Source organism: Nanorana parkeri, unplaced genomic scaffold (genome assembly GCF_000935625.1).
Source record: "Nanorana parkeri isolate BGI_ZX_2015 unplaced genomic scaffold, ASM93562v1 scaffold60, whole genome shotgun sequence".
In the NCBI taxonomy this organism is placed as follows: domain Eukaryota; kingdom Metazoa; phylum Chordata; class Amphibia; order Anura; family Dicroglossidae; genus Nanorana; species Nanorana parkeri.
In genome coordinates, this window is record NW_017306328.1 from 1,336,530 (window position 1) to 1,352,584 (window position 16,055).

The window sequence follows — 16,055 nt, forward strand, 5'->3', positions numbered from 1 at the left end:
CCCCTGCAAGGGTTAAGAAAACCTTAGCCCGGAGTTCTGCTTTGTATACATATCAAGAAACTGTTTTACCTTTGAAAGGATTTGTAATTCTATGCAGCCCTCCCTCTTGTAGCTGCACAAGGGGTTAAAGGAGGCTGATATTAAAACGAATTCAGGAACACTAGTTGCATTAAAAAATACACCACTTTAGTATTTCTTAGCACATTTTTTTTTTAACAATATATCTTTATTAAGATTTTTTTATAATGCATAACAAGTATAAGATCAGTAGCTTGATGCATACAGTTCTTAGCACATTTTTAAAGCTATTTTAACATGTGACGTTTTTCATTCAAATTATAGCACCCTCTCACTGTCATAAATTCAGATTGGTATCATTGTCCAGTTTCTTCCTTTCTCTTCCTCTTCTTATACTGGAAAAATGGTATTAAGAATTTCATTGGTTGCTCTAGAAAATGAGCACAATACTTGTGCCGCTAGATCCCAAATAACTCCCATCATGACTTTGTGTGTTTTGTGTGGCTATTTTAAAGAGAATGTGAAGAAATACATTTACATGAAAGAAAGTACGACCAAACCCCTTGACTTGCATGACCTTTTAATTTTAACCTTGTCCTACAAGAAGACATAAGGCCTAAGGCGTCAATTCAAATGCATGCAAATGGTACGTGTGGAACCAGGCACACCCTTAGAGGCAGCTGCTGGGGACTTAAGTAGGGATGAGCTTCGCGTTCGAGTCGAACCTATGTTCGACTCGAACATAGCATGTTCGAGCAGGACTTAAGACATCAAACACCTCTCATAATTTGGAAGTGTGTCAGTGGCAACCATTCCTGAAACATTAGATTGCTAGATTGTGATAAATCATTGCGCCAAAGACCAAGACTGAGATCTGATAAGGGATACTGGAGCACATGAAAGGATGAAGATACAGAAAACAACAGTCTTGTCAGTAAAGTAATAAATGAATACAACTGAGCGAAAAACAAGAGGAAGTAAAGAGCTGTCAGTGTGTGAGAAAAATGACTTAGCAAGGGAGAAAAAATTATGCAAAGCTTTTAGATAAATGGATATTGCATAACCATTTGGCCAATGGTAAGACTAACTGTAGTGCTCATTAAAATGTTGTGTTGCAGCTGCCTTTAAACAAATGACAAGATTCTCAAGAACAATCCTTTAAAAGTGGCAAATCATTACATACACAGTTATCTTTGCAAATGTAATCCTTTTATCTCAGATGCCATGTTAAAAATAACAGCTTCAAGAACAAAGAACATTTACAACTCTGCAAAGAATGCTGAACAGTGTAAATGGTTAGCTCTGTGTCTCTTAACCTACAGTAACCTAAATTAACCCAAACTTTATTTATATGAGATGCCAAGGTGTTCACTTTTGGTGTTCATGATGCTTTAGAATTACATTATTTGCAAAATGTGGTGTATTTCCAGTGATCACATAGTTAAAGGTATATTTGCAGAGTTTAACTGAGAGCCCTTTTAATGCAATTTTTCCATTCTTGACATACTTCATATTTTTAGTATTATATTAAATGTAGAGATTTATATACTAGCCACTGGAGGCAAATTATATTAGTCATTACAATGACCACTGCTTAACAACTATTGGTTAAGCATATAAACCCTCTAGGGTTTAGGGTGACTGTACAATGTTTGCATATACTATTTTATATTAAAATCACAGAATAACTATTATTGTCACCAAATCACACAAGCAGATTTCCATGCCATCATAAACATGATCAAAATATATTAATACATTTAAAAACAAATATTAAAATCATACAAAAACAACAACTAATAATATAGGGTATCAGCAACACCATTATATGGCTTCTTCTAAGTGCTACAGAATGTTACATATACGTGTCAGTGGGATGCAGAATTCTTTGTTGCATTCACTGATCTAAACACTTCTAGGTCCCGATGCAACATGTGAAAAGTACCCTTATTAATTAAACCTACACTGCATGTAAATGCCTGACATAGTATAACTTACTTGTTATCCTCAAGGTGTCTTTTGCCTGAGAAACACAGAAAGATGACGGTTCTATAATCAGGGGAAGAAAAAACAAACATTTATAAAGGGTCATAGGTGGCATCCCAGGCCCACGTACTATCTTTGCTACATTACTGAGATATATTATATTCTACTACAAAGTTTATTTTACAATTTAGACAGAGTTATGAAGAAAGTAACAGAAAGGAAATCATTTACTAATGACATTTATTAACTTTAAACTGTACTCTGCTTGTATTTAGAAGAGTAGACCTTTAACCTGTTTCCAGATCTAGCTACAGCACATAAGTCTACATTGTTTGCAAAGTCTCAATCCCTGACTTCCTGGATCATAATAGAAGATCATACTGTTCTTCTATACTATGCCGTTAATCTCTATTTATAAATATATTCCCATCGTACTTATAGTTAGCACAGAAAAAAAAATGAGGTCATTTGTTTAATATAGCGAGTTTGGCAGCCCCAAATCAATATTACAATATATTTGTTTTTTCTCTGCCCGAGGCAAAAAAGTCAGCTGTATGCCCCATCACCTCCAGTTAATTAACAATACACAAGGTGTGTGGGCTGCCAGGTTGTATCACAAAAGCAACTGTAACGGCAGCATATGTTTTCAATATTTAAACTAATGACTTGATGTTCCTTCTACTCATTTCTCTAAAAACTGACTTCTACATTTAAGGCATGAAAACAACAAGATGTTTGTGCAGAAAGCAAATTTCGCTGTGAGCCTTTGCATCCAACCATATTGTTATATTAATAACAGATACATCAGCTGTTAGGCAGGAGTGCCTTGGAACAGGATTATTGATTTATGACTTGTTACACATCATGGGGTTAAACAGATGCAATAATTCCTTGCCACCATCAGCCTGGAGAAAAGACCTCTCTCATTTTGATCGAGCCACAGTGTAATTAAAACATGATGAGCCCTGGAATTAAGCACCAGGCATTGAATTCAAGTCTACTGATCTCTAACATATGCTGTGAATATGGTATACTGGAAGCAGGGGTAGGGTATATATGCAGCACAAATGTGTTAAAATATTTACATAAAGCTACTGATTAATAACCCAGAACACGTTCATGAAAATATTTTTGTTTAGAAGTGCTTGGAGGTATAATACATTTTAAAAGGAACAACGGGGGATACTTGTTTATGCGTAAAGATAATCTCTTGGTACTTATTTGTTTATCTTTGGGTTTCGTTAAATAAACACAGAGGCAGCAAAAAAAGGAATTATAACTATATCTATCTTTACTATGACATGAAGTTGGTGTGGACTGTGGATCAGATGTCTAGGAATAAAAGGAATGTATCATTTATACCTCTCAACATCTTAGAACTTTACTTCAAGCTTTTCATACAACAAAAAGAAAATTGGAAAAGTCCACAAACCCAAAGTAACCAACCACTTATTATTTGTTCCGACTGTCCAAACGCTCAGATTAAAGGTGAACTTTGTCTGATTGCTACATCTGATGTATTTCGAACTGAATTATTGCTTCTTGCACTGCCCTGTTCATAAAGTCTAATAGGCCTGAGGCTCTGGAGAAGCTTGACATCTTTTTGGCTCAACGCTCCCGGAGAGTGGTTCAATGAAGGGAGTGTACGGCGGTTATGCAAGCATGTATGTTTAAAACAAGTTACATAACCATGGACGTTTATGCACCTCAGCTGGAATGAGCAACCTTGATATGCTAGTTCATATTCTAAGATTTGACAGCTGCTGCATAATGTTCCTACAACCTGGGAAATGTATAACCAGCTTACTTTTACGAATACAATAGAAAGCGACTGTGATTCAGTACTGGCTTAAAGTGACATTAAATGAACCCGTTAAATCTTAAAAATGTATTCAAGTACCTTACCTATTAACAAAATGGTAGCTTATTTATTTATCTATCACTCACTAAATGAACCCGTTAAATCTTAAAAATGTATTCAAGTAGCTTATTTATTTATCTATCACTCAGCTGTAGATCCTCAAATCATCTCTGATTTGATGCTGACACTGTCCTTCCTTCTGGAGGGTGGTTGCTTTTGTTCTCTATGGTCACCCTGTGTCACCGCTCCAAGCTCACTTCTGTGATAGAATACAATCTCAATACAAATTAGTAAACTAAACATGAGATTGAAGTTCATCACAGGAACAAGCTTGGAGTAATGGCTACTTTACAACACACACAGGGACCATGGGGAACAAAAGTAGCCACTCTCCAGAAGGAAGGACAATGTCAGCACCAATTCAGAGATGATTTGAGGATCTACAGCTGAGTGATACACAAATAAGATACCATTTTATTAATAGGTAAAGTAATTGAATGCATTTTCAAGATTCAACTCCTCAGTTTAGTGTTACTTTAAAGCAACCCTGTACTGTACTGACTACAAAAAAAGTATCTATTGAAGGCACCCTAGGGTTTCTGTTGCTAAGTGCACAGCACTGTCTGTCTATCACCACCATTTTGGCACTAGGGATGAGTTTTGGGGTTCAATTTGACGAGTTCACCCACACAACTGAACCTGATATAGCGCAAGTCTGTCATTTAGCTACTGTACCACTGGAGATCACTGGTGGTAGTTAACCCCCGCTCAGACCATTGATTTCCAAGCCTTTCTTCTGCTGCAGATTTTCTCTTCTTCGATCAGGTTACCGCCTCTGTTGTGTTATACAGGTTTCCTCTGTTGTGTGAGGAAGGGAAAGGCTCTGATAGATAAATGCAGGGATTGATTGGCTCTGTGCCTTTGCCTGTGATCTGCATGAAGGAGTCACACCCCTAACATTTGGACAGTATCTTGCAAGTGGCAGGACAGGCGGCAAATTAACACTTGTTACTCATTTATGAAAAAAATACCTACACAGTAGAAAAAGTCCTTTACTGGAAAAAACAATGTTCTTAGATTTAAATCCAACATCACTCACAATATCCAGCGATGTAGATCTACAGCAATCATAATGAGTGACGTTACTATTAACATACCATAAAATAAAAAAAAATGCTCTTTACATTTTCTTGCTCTTTTCTCAAAACTCCAGAACCCAAAAATCTTACTTAGTACTTCCTTCCTATGTAATGTTTATGAGTGGGCTGGGGAGTTGTATTTACCACAGTTAACCTATGCTGACAGATTCCATTTTTTGTTGTTAGTTAGATGTGCAGGACTGCCTGCCCTAACAAAGGATCTCAAGGCTTGGGTGGTATGATACAAGTTAATGCACTTTAAAAAGTAACTGTCCCTTATCGGAACATTGCCATCTCTTCTAAGCATTAGAAGCTGCCTATAGGGTCATATGTGCAAACCTGCTCCATGGAAAAGGGAACTACAAAGGTAAGAATTTCTTTTTTATTATTTCTAGGTATGCTGTGTGAATGGGAACACTTAACAAACATAAAGTGGGGTTTCTGAAATGTGTCTGCAAAAGTGGAAGTACACTTTACAGAACAACTGTATTAACCCTTGGAGTGGGGCTACCCCAGCACTGCAAAGGTTAACAGCTCATTTCTGTCTAGGGACTAAAATAAAAAAAGTTATATTCACCTGAACCCTGCCTCTCTAATCCTATGTTACAGTGATGATATATCCCTTGGTGTCCTCACTTTCACTATACAGTGTATTGGACATGATGACTCAAGAACCTTAGACCGCTGGAACAGAGGGGGAGACAGCCTGGAGGGAGTGCTGTAATAGCCAGCTGGCTGCGAGGTTCAGGTGAGTATAACTTTTTTATTTTCCTCCCTAAACCAAAATGAGCATTTAACCCTTGCAGTGCCATTGTACCACACTGCAAGGGTTAATACAATTTTGCTTTAAATCATCCTGAAAATAAAATGTGGACTCTTCCTGCCTGACCCAAACAATCAGTATGTGGTAATCAGTGTGTAAACACAGGGCAGATAAGAATTGCAGCTGCAGAGGTAGTCTGCTAACAGGTAAAGTGGCCAGGCAGCAGCAGCAGGGAGTAGGAAGATAGCATATTTTATCTTGCATGTTAGCCCTGTCTATTCATTATCTAGACAGTTTTATGACTGCCATGGATATCACAGCCTAAAAGATTCTTATGATGGATGGGAAGGGTAAGTTCAGAGATTCCATAGAGTTGACTTGAATATCCCAAGCCCTCAACTCACTCATTCATGCCGGTGGCATTTTATCTTTGATTGATATACAAAGTAAACAACTGTGGAAGCTGGAGAGGAGATAATATTTCCCAGAGAAGTATGGGGTGACTTAGTAAATTATCCACCACAATTCCCTGTGACTTGTGGTAACAGTAAAAATGAATAAATGGAAACAAATAAAGGCAGTCCTGCTGCTGTATTGCTGTGGAAGTATTCTGGAACTTGTAAATGGGATCCTACCAGGAAAACACACACAGGCAATACAGATCCCATCCTGCTTACTACACACACCAGACAGTTTTCAGGACAAGCATAACCCTGTCAGTAAAGACGCATACACCAAACAGCTTCTTACAAATACAGGTGTTTTAAAGTACACCTGTCAGGGGAGAAGAAGGGACTGCCATCTTTCTGAAATGTCAGTTGCCTGGCCCTTATGTTGAATCTCTGCTTTCAGTACTTCCAGAGCACTGACAAAGAACAAGTATGCAGATCAGGAATATCTGAGATATGTCAGATTATCTTATGTATGCAATTGTCCTGGTTTAGTCACTTAACATATGTAAGCTTGCAGATCAGCACAACATCCAGGCAACTAGCATTTTCAGGAGAGGTCAGTAGTGGCAGCCACTATGTTTCTCTCATAACAGGTTTCCTTTAGGATAGAGGTAACCAAACTTTGCCTTTAAGCTGTGGTGCACTCCAAATCCCATCGTGCATAATCCCCTGGAAGTCATGCCTGTAGCTGTCAGAGTCTTGCAATGCCTTCTGGGACTTCTAGTTCCACAACAGCTGGAGGGCCAAACTTTGGCTTCCCCTGCTTTACAGGCTACTGTACTTTTAGTAGTAGAATACTCATTTATTTCTATGGAAAAGGCCATATACCACTAGTCCCAATGGAGAACAGCATTTCCATAAAAATCAATAGGGACTGCACAGGCCTCACAGTGCAAAAAGTACATTGATGTGTGACTACAACCAAATATTCCTGTGTACAGCCTGTTACTATGCCATGGCAGATATTGCTGATCCCAACCAGGGACATCCCTATAATGAGGCAGCCTGAGGCATCTCATTGGGTTATGTGTGTTGGCGGGGTGATAGGTGTACCTGCCACCCCTTTCCGGCCAGAGCATTCCAGATTAGCATTCTAGGTTGTTAAGGGCTCTTAGCAACCTGTGATGCTCTGGATGGTGTCCTGCTCATCTAACTGAAGTCACTGGTTGCCAGGAGCTGAGCAGGATTCTCTGGTGATGCTCTGCCTAGCTCCTGGTAACTAGTAATGTACTGGGTAGGATGCTGGACAGAGGTAACGTGCAACCCCCCTCCCCATCCCACCTTAACGTGTGCCGCCAACACAAGCCCCCCCTGGCCTTAGGCGGCGAAAAGTGTAGGGACAACCCTGCTCCAGACCTAGATTTTGAATTTTTTTTTACCCGAAAAATAACAATATAAAGAAATAGATGAAATAGTTTTTTTTTTATAACTTGGAGAAAATAAATTAAAACAATAAATATCATATACATGTTCTTGGTTTATCCAATCTTATATTAGAATGCTTATCTTTAAATATTAAAATCATTCCTCCACTCTTTTCTGAACCTCAAACTATGTTCTCTGTTTGACTGGACTTATTAGGATGCTGGCAACTCTACAATGACACTTAAAAATACACTAATGGGATCAGGGAGCAATATATTTCTTGTATAATCTATTCCATATTTTTTCCTTCTGTAATTTTATTATAAGCCCTAAAGCATTATTACAAATGAGTGCTCATTAGTATTCATGATGCCACACTCTGTGCACATGCATGTGCATGAAATATGCTCACTGCTGGATAAGCTGCATTTTTTCTGACTTCCACAATACAGTCAATATTTATATGTTCACTCAGCTTCAATGGCTCTGATCTGGTCTAAGTATGTGCCGGCTACCAGGCTGCATTGGTTATCAATCAATTGCTTTCTAAAAGGCATTTTTAATAATTCTGTGTGACAGCTACACCATGCAATCACATGCAATCTAATGGAGCAGTTATTGAGCTACACAAAGGCACAATGTAATAGTCCTCTTAATTAGTGATTAGCTCAGACCAAGTTTGGTCCGAACCAGACTTCCTCTGAACCTGGAAGGACGCCCAATGAGCTGTGGCTGGGGAATTTCCTGCCAGCAGCTGCACATATGGAAAGGGTCGGGAAGCTGTGACGTCATTGGCCTTATATGGCCACATGGCTACATATGGTTAATGACATTGGCCTAATATGGCCATGGGGCCTTATAAGGCCAGTGATGTCAGCACAAGCACCTAGCCCCTTATTTATGTGTAGCTACGTAACGGGGAATGCCTCAGTGTACAGCTGATTGGGTATGTGGCCCCAAGTCTATTCAGTTTTCGGGGAAGCTCAGCTTGAGACCGGGTGCATTTCCCTTAATCAATCAACAGAAAATACCTCTGCAAAAGAAAAAGAGGAATACTCATTCCTGGACACTTTGTGTCCAGTGGCCAGCAAGCAAGCATGCCATACTTTTCTGGTGTTCTTGGCTCTCTTAGGCTGGGCACACACCTTACAACCATCGCAAGACTTTTGTCTTGCGATGGTTGTAAGGTACTTAAAAAAACGTACAATCTGCCTATGTTGCATAGGCAGATCGTACTTGCGATGATCGCAAGCCACGCCCCCTGAGGGGCAGGCTTCCGATGACCGCAATGCCGAACGGGTCCCCACACACCTTACGATTATCGTACAAGAATCGCGGGAAATCCCGCGATCGTACGATGATCGTAAGGTGTGTGGAAGCCGTGCGACCTCTACTACGGTAAGGTCGCACGACTTTAAACTTACGGACATGTTTGAAAACCCGCCGAGCATCGTACGATGTTCGGCGGGTTTGTGGCATGTCCGTACGATAACAGCCGCACGGGCCGGTGTGCGCAAGTGCACACTGCCCGTTCGGCATTGCGGTCATCGGAAGCCCACCCCTCAGGGGGCGTGGCTTGCGATCATCGCAAGTACGATCTGCCTATGCAACAAAAGGCTTGCGATGGTTGTAAGGTGTGGGCCCAGCCTTAGAGAGCTCTATATTCTGATGCTAGCCAACATTTCTGGGTGTGTCAGATAATGCATCCTCCTGGTGGACACTATATTTACTCCTGCTGACCTCTACGCCCCTACAGAACACAGTAGTGGGAAACTATAGTGGCCAGCAAGGAAGCATGCTATCCAACACACCTGGAAGTGTTAGGCCGACCATACAATAAACAATCGGATTGTACATTCTCTATACAATAAGCTGTAGCCCCTGTTAACAACTGTGCACTACAGCAACGTGCGTAAAGACATACATCAAATCATGTGACACTTTGTAAATGTGTTGCGATGCCATTCATTGGTAATGGCACCCCAATCACCTTCCGGCACTATACGCTCTTATGTAGCACATGGTAACAAAGTAAAATGCATTTTGGTGTGGCGTGTTTTCAAAAAAAGGTACAGGGACTTCCGTGGTTCAATTGTTGCATATAGGGAAGCATTCTAAAATGCATGGGCTGCCTTTTATGTGGTGTGCAAAAATGCGTACATACACACACATGTGCTGCACCCGCACAAGTGTAAATCTAATATGACAATATTATAAATATACCTAAACAATCTATTCAATTTATATTACATCAGGCAAGCCCTTGCACTACATAGCTGATGGTAAATATAAAGGAGATTGTACAATCAGAATGTAATGTGTATGTTCAGCTTTAGATAGCAACACTTGCTCTTTGACCCTTTCCCTGCCAAGGCCTTTCTGGCGTTTTTTGCACACATATAATAATCCCCATTTTAGGCCTGAAAATTACTTAAAACCCCCAAACATTATATATTTTGGTTTTTCAATGTTTTTTTTGTGATATTAGTGCAACAAACCCAAATATTTAGTAAAAAATACAATTAAGTTAATTGTAAGTGCACTAAACCCAAATATTTAGTAAAAAATACAATTAAGTTAATTTTAGTGCCCGAAAACACAATATATAACCCATTGTTTTTGAAAAATATAAAAAATTAGATTACAACAAGTAAATAGATACCCAACATGCCCATGTTAAAATTGTGTGCATCCGTGAAACGGCGACAAATACATCACCCCAAATAGTCCATAGGCAACGCTTTAAAAGCCTGCACAGGTCATTAGTTTAGAGATATTTGAGTATATTTGCCGTAGAATTATTGCACTCACTCTGGCCCTAGAATTATTGCTCTCACTCTGGCGCACGCAACAATACCTAACATGTGTACCGCGATTGTCGTTCTCGTATGTAGGCGCACCCGGCGCGTGTTTACAATAATACATTTAGCTAAGCTGCCAGAACCGCTTCCATTGTAAAGTGCTATAGCTGCCAGGAGACTGTTTAAAGGGGCCTGCTGCCAGTGATGTATGACATACGTCAGTGGCAGCAAAAGGGTTAAGAGAGTTTCAGCACACTGCCCTGTGGAAAAGTAAATATTCTTCTTCTTTTGCAGAGTATTATCAGATTAGTTCAGTCAAGAAAGTGGTTAAATCAGAACTCCGGGATTTAGAAAGGTTAACCTTTGCAGTGGGGCTACCCCTGCTCATTTTGTCTAAGGGGGGAAAATAAAGAAGAAATACTAACCCGATCCTCGGCCCTGCCTGGCTACTAGACCCATTCCTGCAGCCTCTTCTTCCCTGATCCCGAGTGGTCTAAGGACCCGTGACTTCATCACATCTAATATAGATGTGTCTTCAGGTCTATTATAAAATATTAGACCTGAAGACACCAAGGGACATACTACAGCTGGAGAGGAGGGAGAAAGAGGAGAGTGGTCACTTTTTCAGAACCGAGGATTGGGTGAGTAGAGCTTCTTTATTTTCCCCTAGAGAAAAACGAGAAGTTAACCCTTCCAATGCGGAAGTAGTCCCACTGCAAGGGTTAATTTTAATAAATCATGGAGTTTTTTAATTAAAAGAATGATTTTCACATTGATGTTATTGCTACTTAGTATTATCATTATTATGACAATTCAGAAAAACAACGTATATAACAATAATCATAACAATGTAAAATGAAAAAAAACAAAAAAACAAAAACAATTTCGTCTGGAAACAATTTTTTTTGTTGTGCACATGTCTAGTAAAAATTATCTGCTATTCTTTAGGGCTTGTTCACATCACTTACAGTACGTTCCAGCTGCTGGAACGCATTGTATCGCATATTGAACTCTCCACTGCATTCTGGGCAGGAGGGGGCATCAAAGCCAATGGCAGTGCAGCCACGCCCCCCACCCGCAGTGAGATCGCCCGCACCAGAACCCGTGGCAGCGTTAATGGAAAATGCGGCATGCACAATTTTTTCTGTTATACATTTTTTTTTGGTTTTACATATGTTTTTAACAAATTGCTTTTGGCCCATTTTTTATTTATGATAAAATAAAGTTTGGTCCCCTAAAGCCTGCCAAAATAAACACTATTTGATGTACTATGTATTATGCTAAACTTTTACCAGTTATAACATCCAACACTGTAGATCTTCTGTTATAAATGTACAAGCTGTAAGGATTTGACGCCGTTGTCTTCAACATGTACTGACACCACAGCCCTAATAAAATAAATATTTTGTGCTTTGTGACCCACGCAGTGTCAGAATAGATCTTATTTGTTATAGAAGACGCTCTCAGTGGTGTGGTGAGGGGGAAGGGGTGGTTTGCTGGTGGTTTAGAGATGATACTTGTATATTTGGTCACTGGTTGTGTGCAGAAAAGCCCTGAGCGTATACATGCCACTCATTTAAGTGCAGAGCAATATTCCTTGCTAATGAAAGACTGAATGTTTGGAGTGCTTACTGTTTTCAGGACACTTCAACTGAATCGCTTGATGATTATCACATACAACAATGCCAAAAACATTTCACGTCTTTAAAATATGAAGTGCTAGTTCAGAAACCGTATAAAATAGACTTCTTGAAATGCTGCCGAGGCCGGCTATGAATCACCGGCAAATTAGTGCTATGCAAATCTCAAATAATCACATCATGATCACCTAGCTGCTCCTGGAGTTGTTTTATAAACCTTGCAGAAATGGCTGCCACTAAACTGACCCCGATGTCACCCTTAATAAACAAGATAAGTGCAAAAATGAAAGGAATGAGGATGTGTCTGGATTTTAGAACAGGCTTGGAACTATGCATTCCCATTCCCCGACCCACAGATCTGTTGACCCTTTCTTGAAAATGGCTGTTCGAACTCAACGGCTAAATAGCCTGCTAGTGATTTACAAAGGACCAAATAGGTCTGAATGGGCCTTAATGCAGATTTATATTTTAAATAAGCATTTCCTTTTTAACCCCGATTAACTTCTTGTTATTCCTAACTTTCCCTAACTAACACTTTCCAGTCCCTGCTCTCCTTAGCATTTTTTTTTTTTTTTATCGTAATAACATTAAGGGCCAATTTACACCAGCTACTGGGCAAAACACACAGCTGCTGGTGTGCAGTTTCTGACACAGTGCCAATGCGCCCATCCCGCACACCCCTCCAAAAAAATATGGATCAGTTCTGTAGAATATGAAATCATGGTGCTGAATTCATAGGTTTATAGTTGTAGTGCAATAAAGTCTACAAACGTAACTGGTTACTTTTTGACGGGCTTATATTAAATACTTTTTTATGACTTTAACATTTTTATATGCTTTTCTTTTATACATGTGTTATGGTTTTAATTAAGGAAATTAGCCAATGTAGGCAGCAGTCATTCATCTTTCAGTGAGCTGGCCAAGTCATGTTCATAGAGCAGTGTGACATTCACCAAACATTCACTGCTAGTCAATATGTTTGAATACAGAGTGAATAATAATATCCCATTCACTGCTTTATGCACCCTTGACGTGCATTATGAGAAGGAGCGTTATAGCACACCCATTGAGTCTAATATACTAAGGGAGTTGAAAATGTTCACATAATAAATAAATAAATGAAAACAATCTGCACATGACTGGATAAGTGAAGACAACATTCACACAATTTATTGCGTAAAGATTCTCAAGAACAGTACATGTGCATTTGGATTTGGCGAACCTGCAAATCAACAAAAATCAGTTGATTCAGCGATTCGTCCGAAATAACCCGCCGCCATTTTTGAGGTGGAGCGTGTGACGTGTGATGTCACATGACGGTGACATCACACGCTGAACGATCGGCGGCCAGATCGGCCGCTGGCGCGTTCTGCATGTGCGCAGCCATTTTGGAGTAGATCTTGGTATACACATTGCATTTGAACATGCGGGTGCTGCCATCTTGGTGTATACCAAGATCTACTCCAAAATAGCAGCGCACATGCTTAGATATGGATAAGGTGGCCGCTCGTTCTGCGTTTTTAGTGTGTGGTTTCAGATTCGGAATACGAAAACAACATAACAATGTGTTTCCTTTGATGAAACAAATAAAAAAGTTTTTCGTTTTCATTTGTTTTGTCTGGAAACAATCTTTTTTGTTGTGCACATGTCTAGTAAAAATGATCTTCTATTCTTTAGGACTTGTTCACATCACTTACAGTATGTTCCAGCACAGTTAGCTGCTTGAATGCACTGTATCGCATACATAACTCCCCACTGCATTCTGGGCAGGAGGGGGCGTGGTGGTGCATTAAAGCCAATGGCAGTGCAGCCACGCCGCAGTGCGATCGCCTGCACCAGAACATGCGGCACATAACTGCCAGCGTTCCGGTCCGGGGCTAATAGAAAATGCGACATGCACAATTTTTTCTGAATGCACTGGACCAGAACGCAGGCATTGACATGCCATGCATTCTGGTGCGATTGCACTGGGGGGGGGGGGGGGGGGGGGGATAATTGGTGTAAACAAGCCCTTAGACCCCCCAACCCAGTAAAAAAGATGACATTAATTAAATATTCCAAACATTACCACATTAGGAGAAAAATAAAAAAAAATATACTTTTCTGACACCCCAGCTTCCACCAGTGGAGTCCAGGTAAAAGTGATGCCATGAGCCTTCTGGTGGGATCCTGGGAATGCTGAGGACCCTAAATCTCATGAGAAGACAATCCAGCACAGTGTAGTGAAGGTTTGTGACGTCACATGCTCCTAGGCACCAAGGAGGCAGCCTAAGTGTATATTTTTTAAATTAGTGTGTAAATATTTGGAATTTATACCGTTACATTTTGCATATGGGACAAGGGCTAAAAAATAAGAACACCTTGCATTTTTATGCATTTGGCACAATATTTTGTTTAAATGTCCTTAAATATACACGGAAAAGTGACAAACCTATTGTAAACATGGCAGTAATGTGCATTAACGTATAAAATAATCTTGGACCTATGCATAGTTTTTAATTATCCAACTATATGGGGGAATAATTTTTAAAATCTTTACTCTAGTCTAGTAATGATTGGTAGTCCACGTAATATACGCAACTTTAGTAATGCTAGTTTAGTACTGTAATCTTTTTGTTGTCTTTAAATACAATGAGGCCTGCTCTTGACTATGGTTTTCATGTTCTTATATATTTTTAGTTTGCAATCAATGAAATTGTATCAAACATTTGTTGAATGTTATATATGGCAATCCACAATTTCAAATAAAATTCTGAAATAATTTAATTTTCCGTGCAGAAAATCCATTAGGCTTACTTCTTAAATACATTTTCATTAAGAATGTTTCCAGGGTGTTTCGGTATTTTATCTCCACAGTTGTGTCAAAGAATATGAAATTCATTACTGGTTTAGGTCTGTCTCCTGGCCTAGTTTAAGGACCCCTTATCAATTTGTAAAGATGAAATTCTTCTGAAATTGAATAAAGCTTTTAAGTCACTCGGGTTGATGTCTAAAAAGTAGAAGATATGGAAATATTGGAGCTGCCCTCAGCAAGCATTTTGGTGCCTTCTACTTGTGACCTTCTGATTTTGGATTTTACTGATCTACTAGGGGCAGTTCCTCCCTCCCATCCTTCCTTTTCCTACTGCTCCAGATTGCAAGGTCAAAGAATACATTTATATAGTGACGAAAAAAAAGAACATAAATGCCTATTTTAATGCTTATTTTATTGCCACTTAACACACTCACACACACACAGAACAAATCATGACAGTCAGGACAATGTTAGACCTCATAGAGATTATCCTGTATTTGTCAGCTATGTTTAATTATCACTTCATAGCATTATTACCAACACAGTCACATATTGCAACTCTTAATCCCTATTCTTATTAGAAGGTTGAAAGGATATTAACAATGTTGTTTTATATATACATACAGGATTCAGTATTCAGTTGCAGTAAAATCCTTATTTAAAGTCAAAATGTGTACCAGTCAATCAGGACCATTTCTAACGCTTGGCATACACCAGTAGAATGTAATTTGAAAAAACATTTGTTTGATCTTCTAATAGTTAATGGGGTCAAAAGAAGCAGCATGGAATTAAAAAACAAAATTCTAACAGTGAATATGGTCTTGATCGAGAAACTAATGTAATTTCTAAAATCGAATGTTAAATTCAAAGGAGATTGTGAACGACATTCTAAAAGTGTTTGATGGCATTATCAATTGTTCTGACAAGATTTTTAGTATGAACGTTTATATAAAATTATACCTTTGTATGGCCAGTAAACATTCTTGCTGGCCTAGTCCAACCATCCTCAACTTGTCTGCAGAGTACTACAGAGTGGTTAAATTATAATTTTGCTGACCTTTATATCAACAGTGGAGGCAAGGAAACTAGGGGTGGTGAGTCAAGTTTATAATGTTCAAAACAGGTTTTCTAGCCTCTCTAATTGCATATTTACCCAGCAGCAAGCTGCAATCTCTCTTTCTCTCTCTCTCTCTCTCTCTCTCTCTCTCTCTCTTTCTCTCTCAATCCATTGTGATG

The 16,055-nt window shown here is 39.2% G+C and overlaps 1 protein-coding gene across 1 annotated transcript in view; it reads right to left on the reverse strand.

Moving 5' to 3' along the window:
* Positions 1 to 16,055, reverse strand: part of TENM3 (teneurin transmembrane protein 3) — a 988,875-nt gene that overhangs the window by 602,409 nt on the left and 370,411 nt on the right. The window lies entirely within an intron of this gene.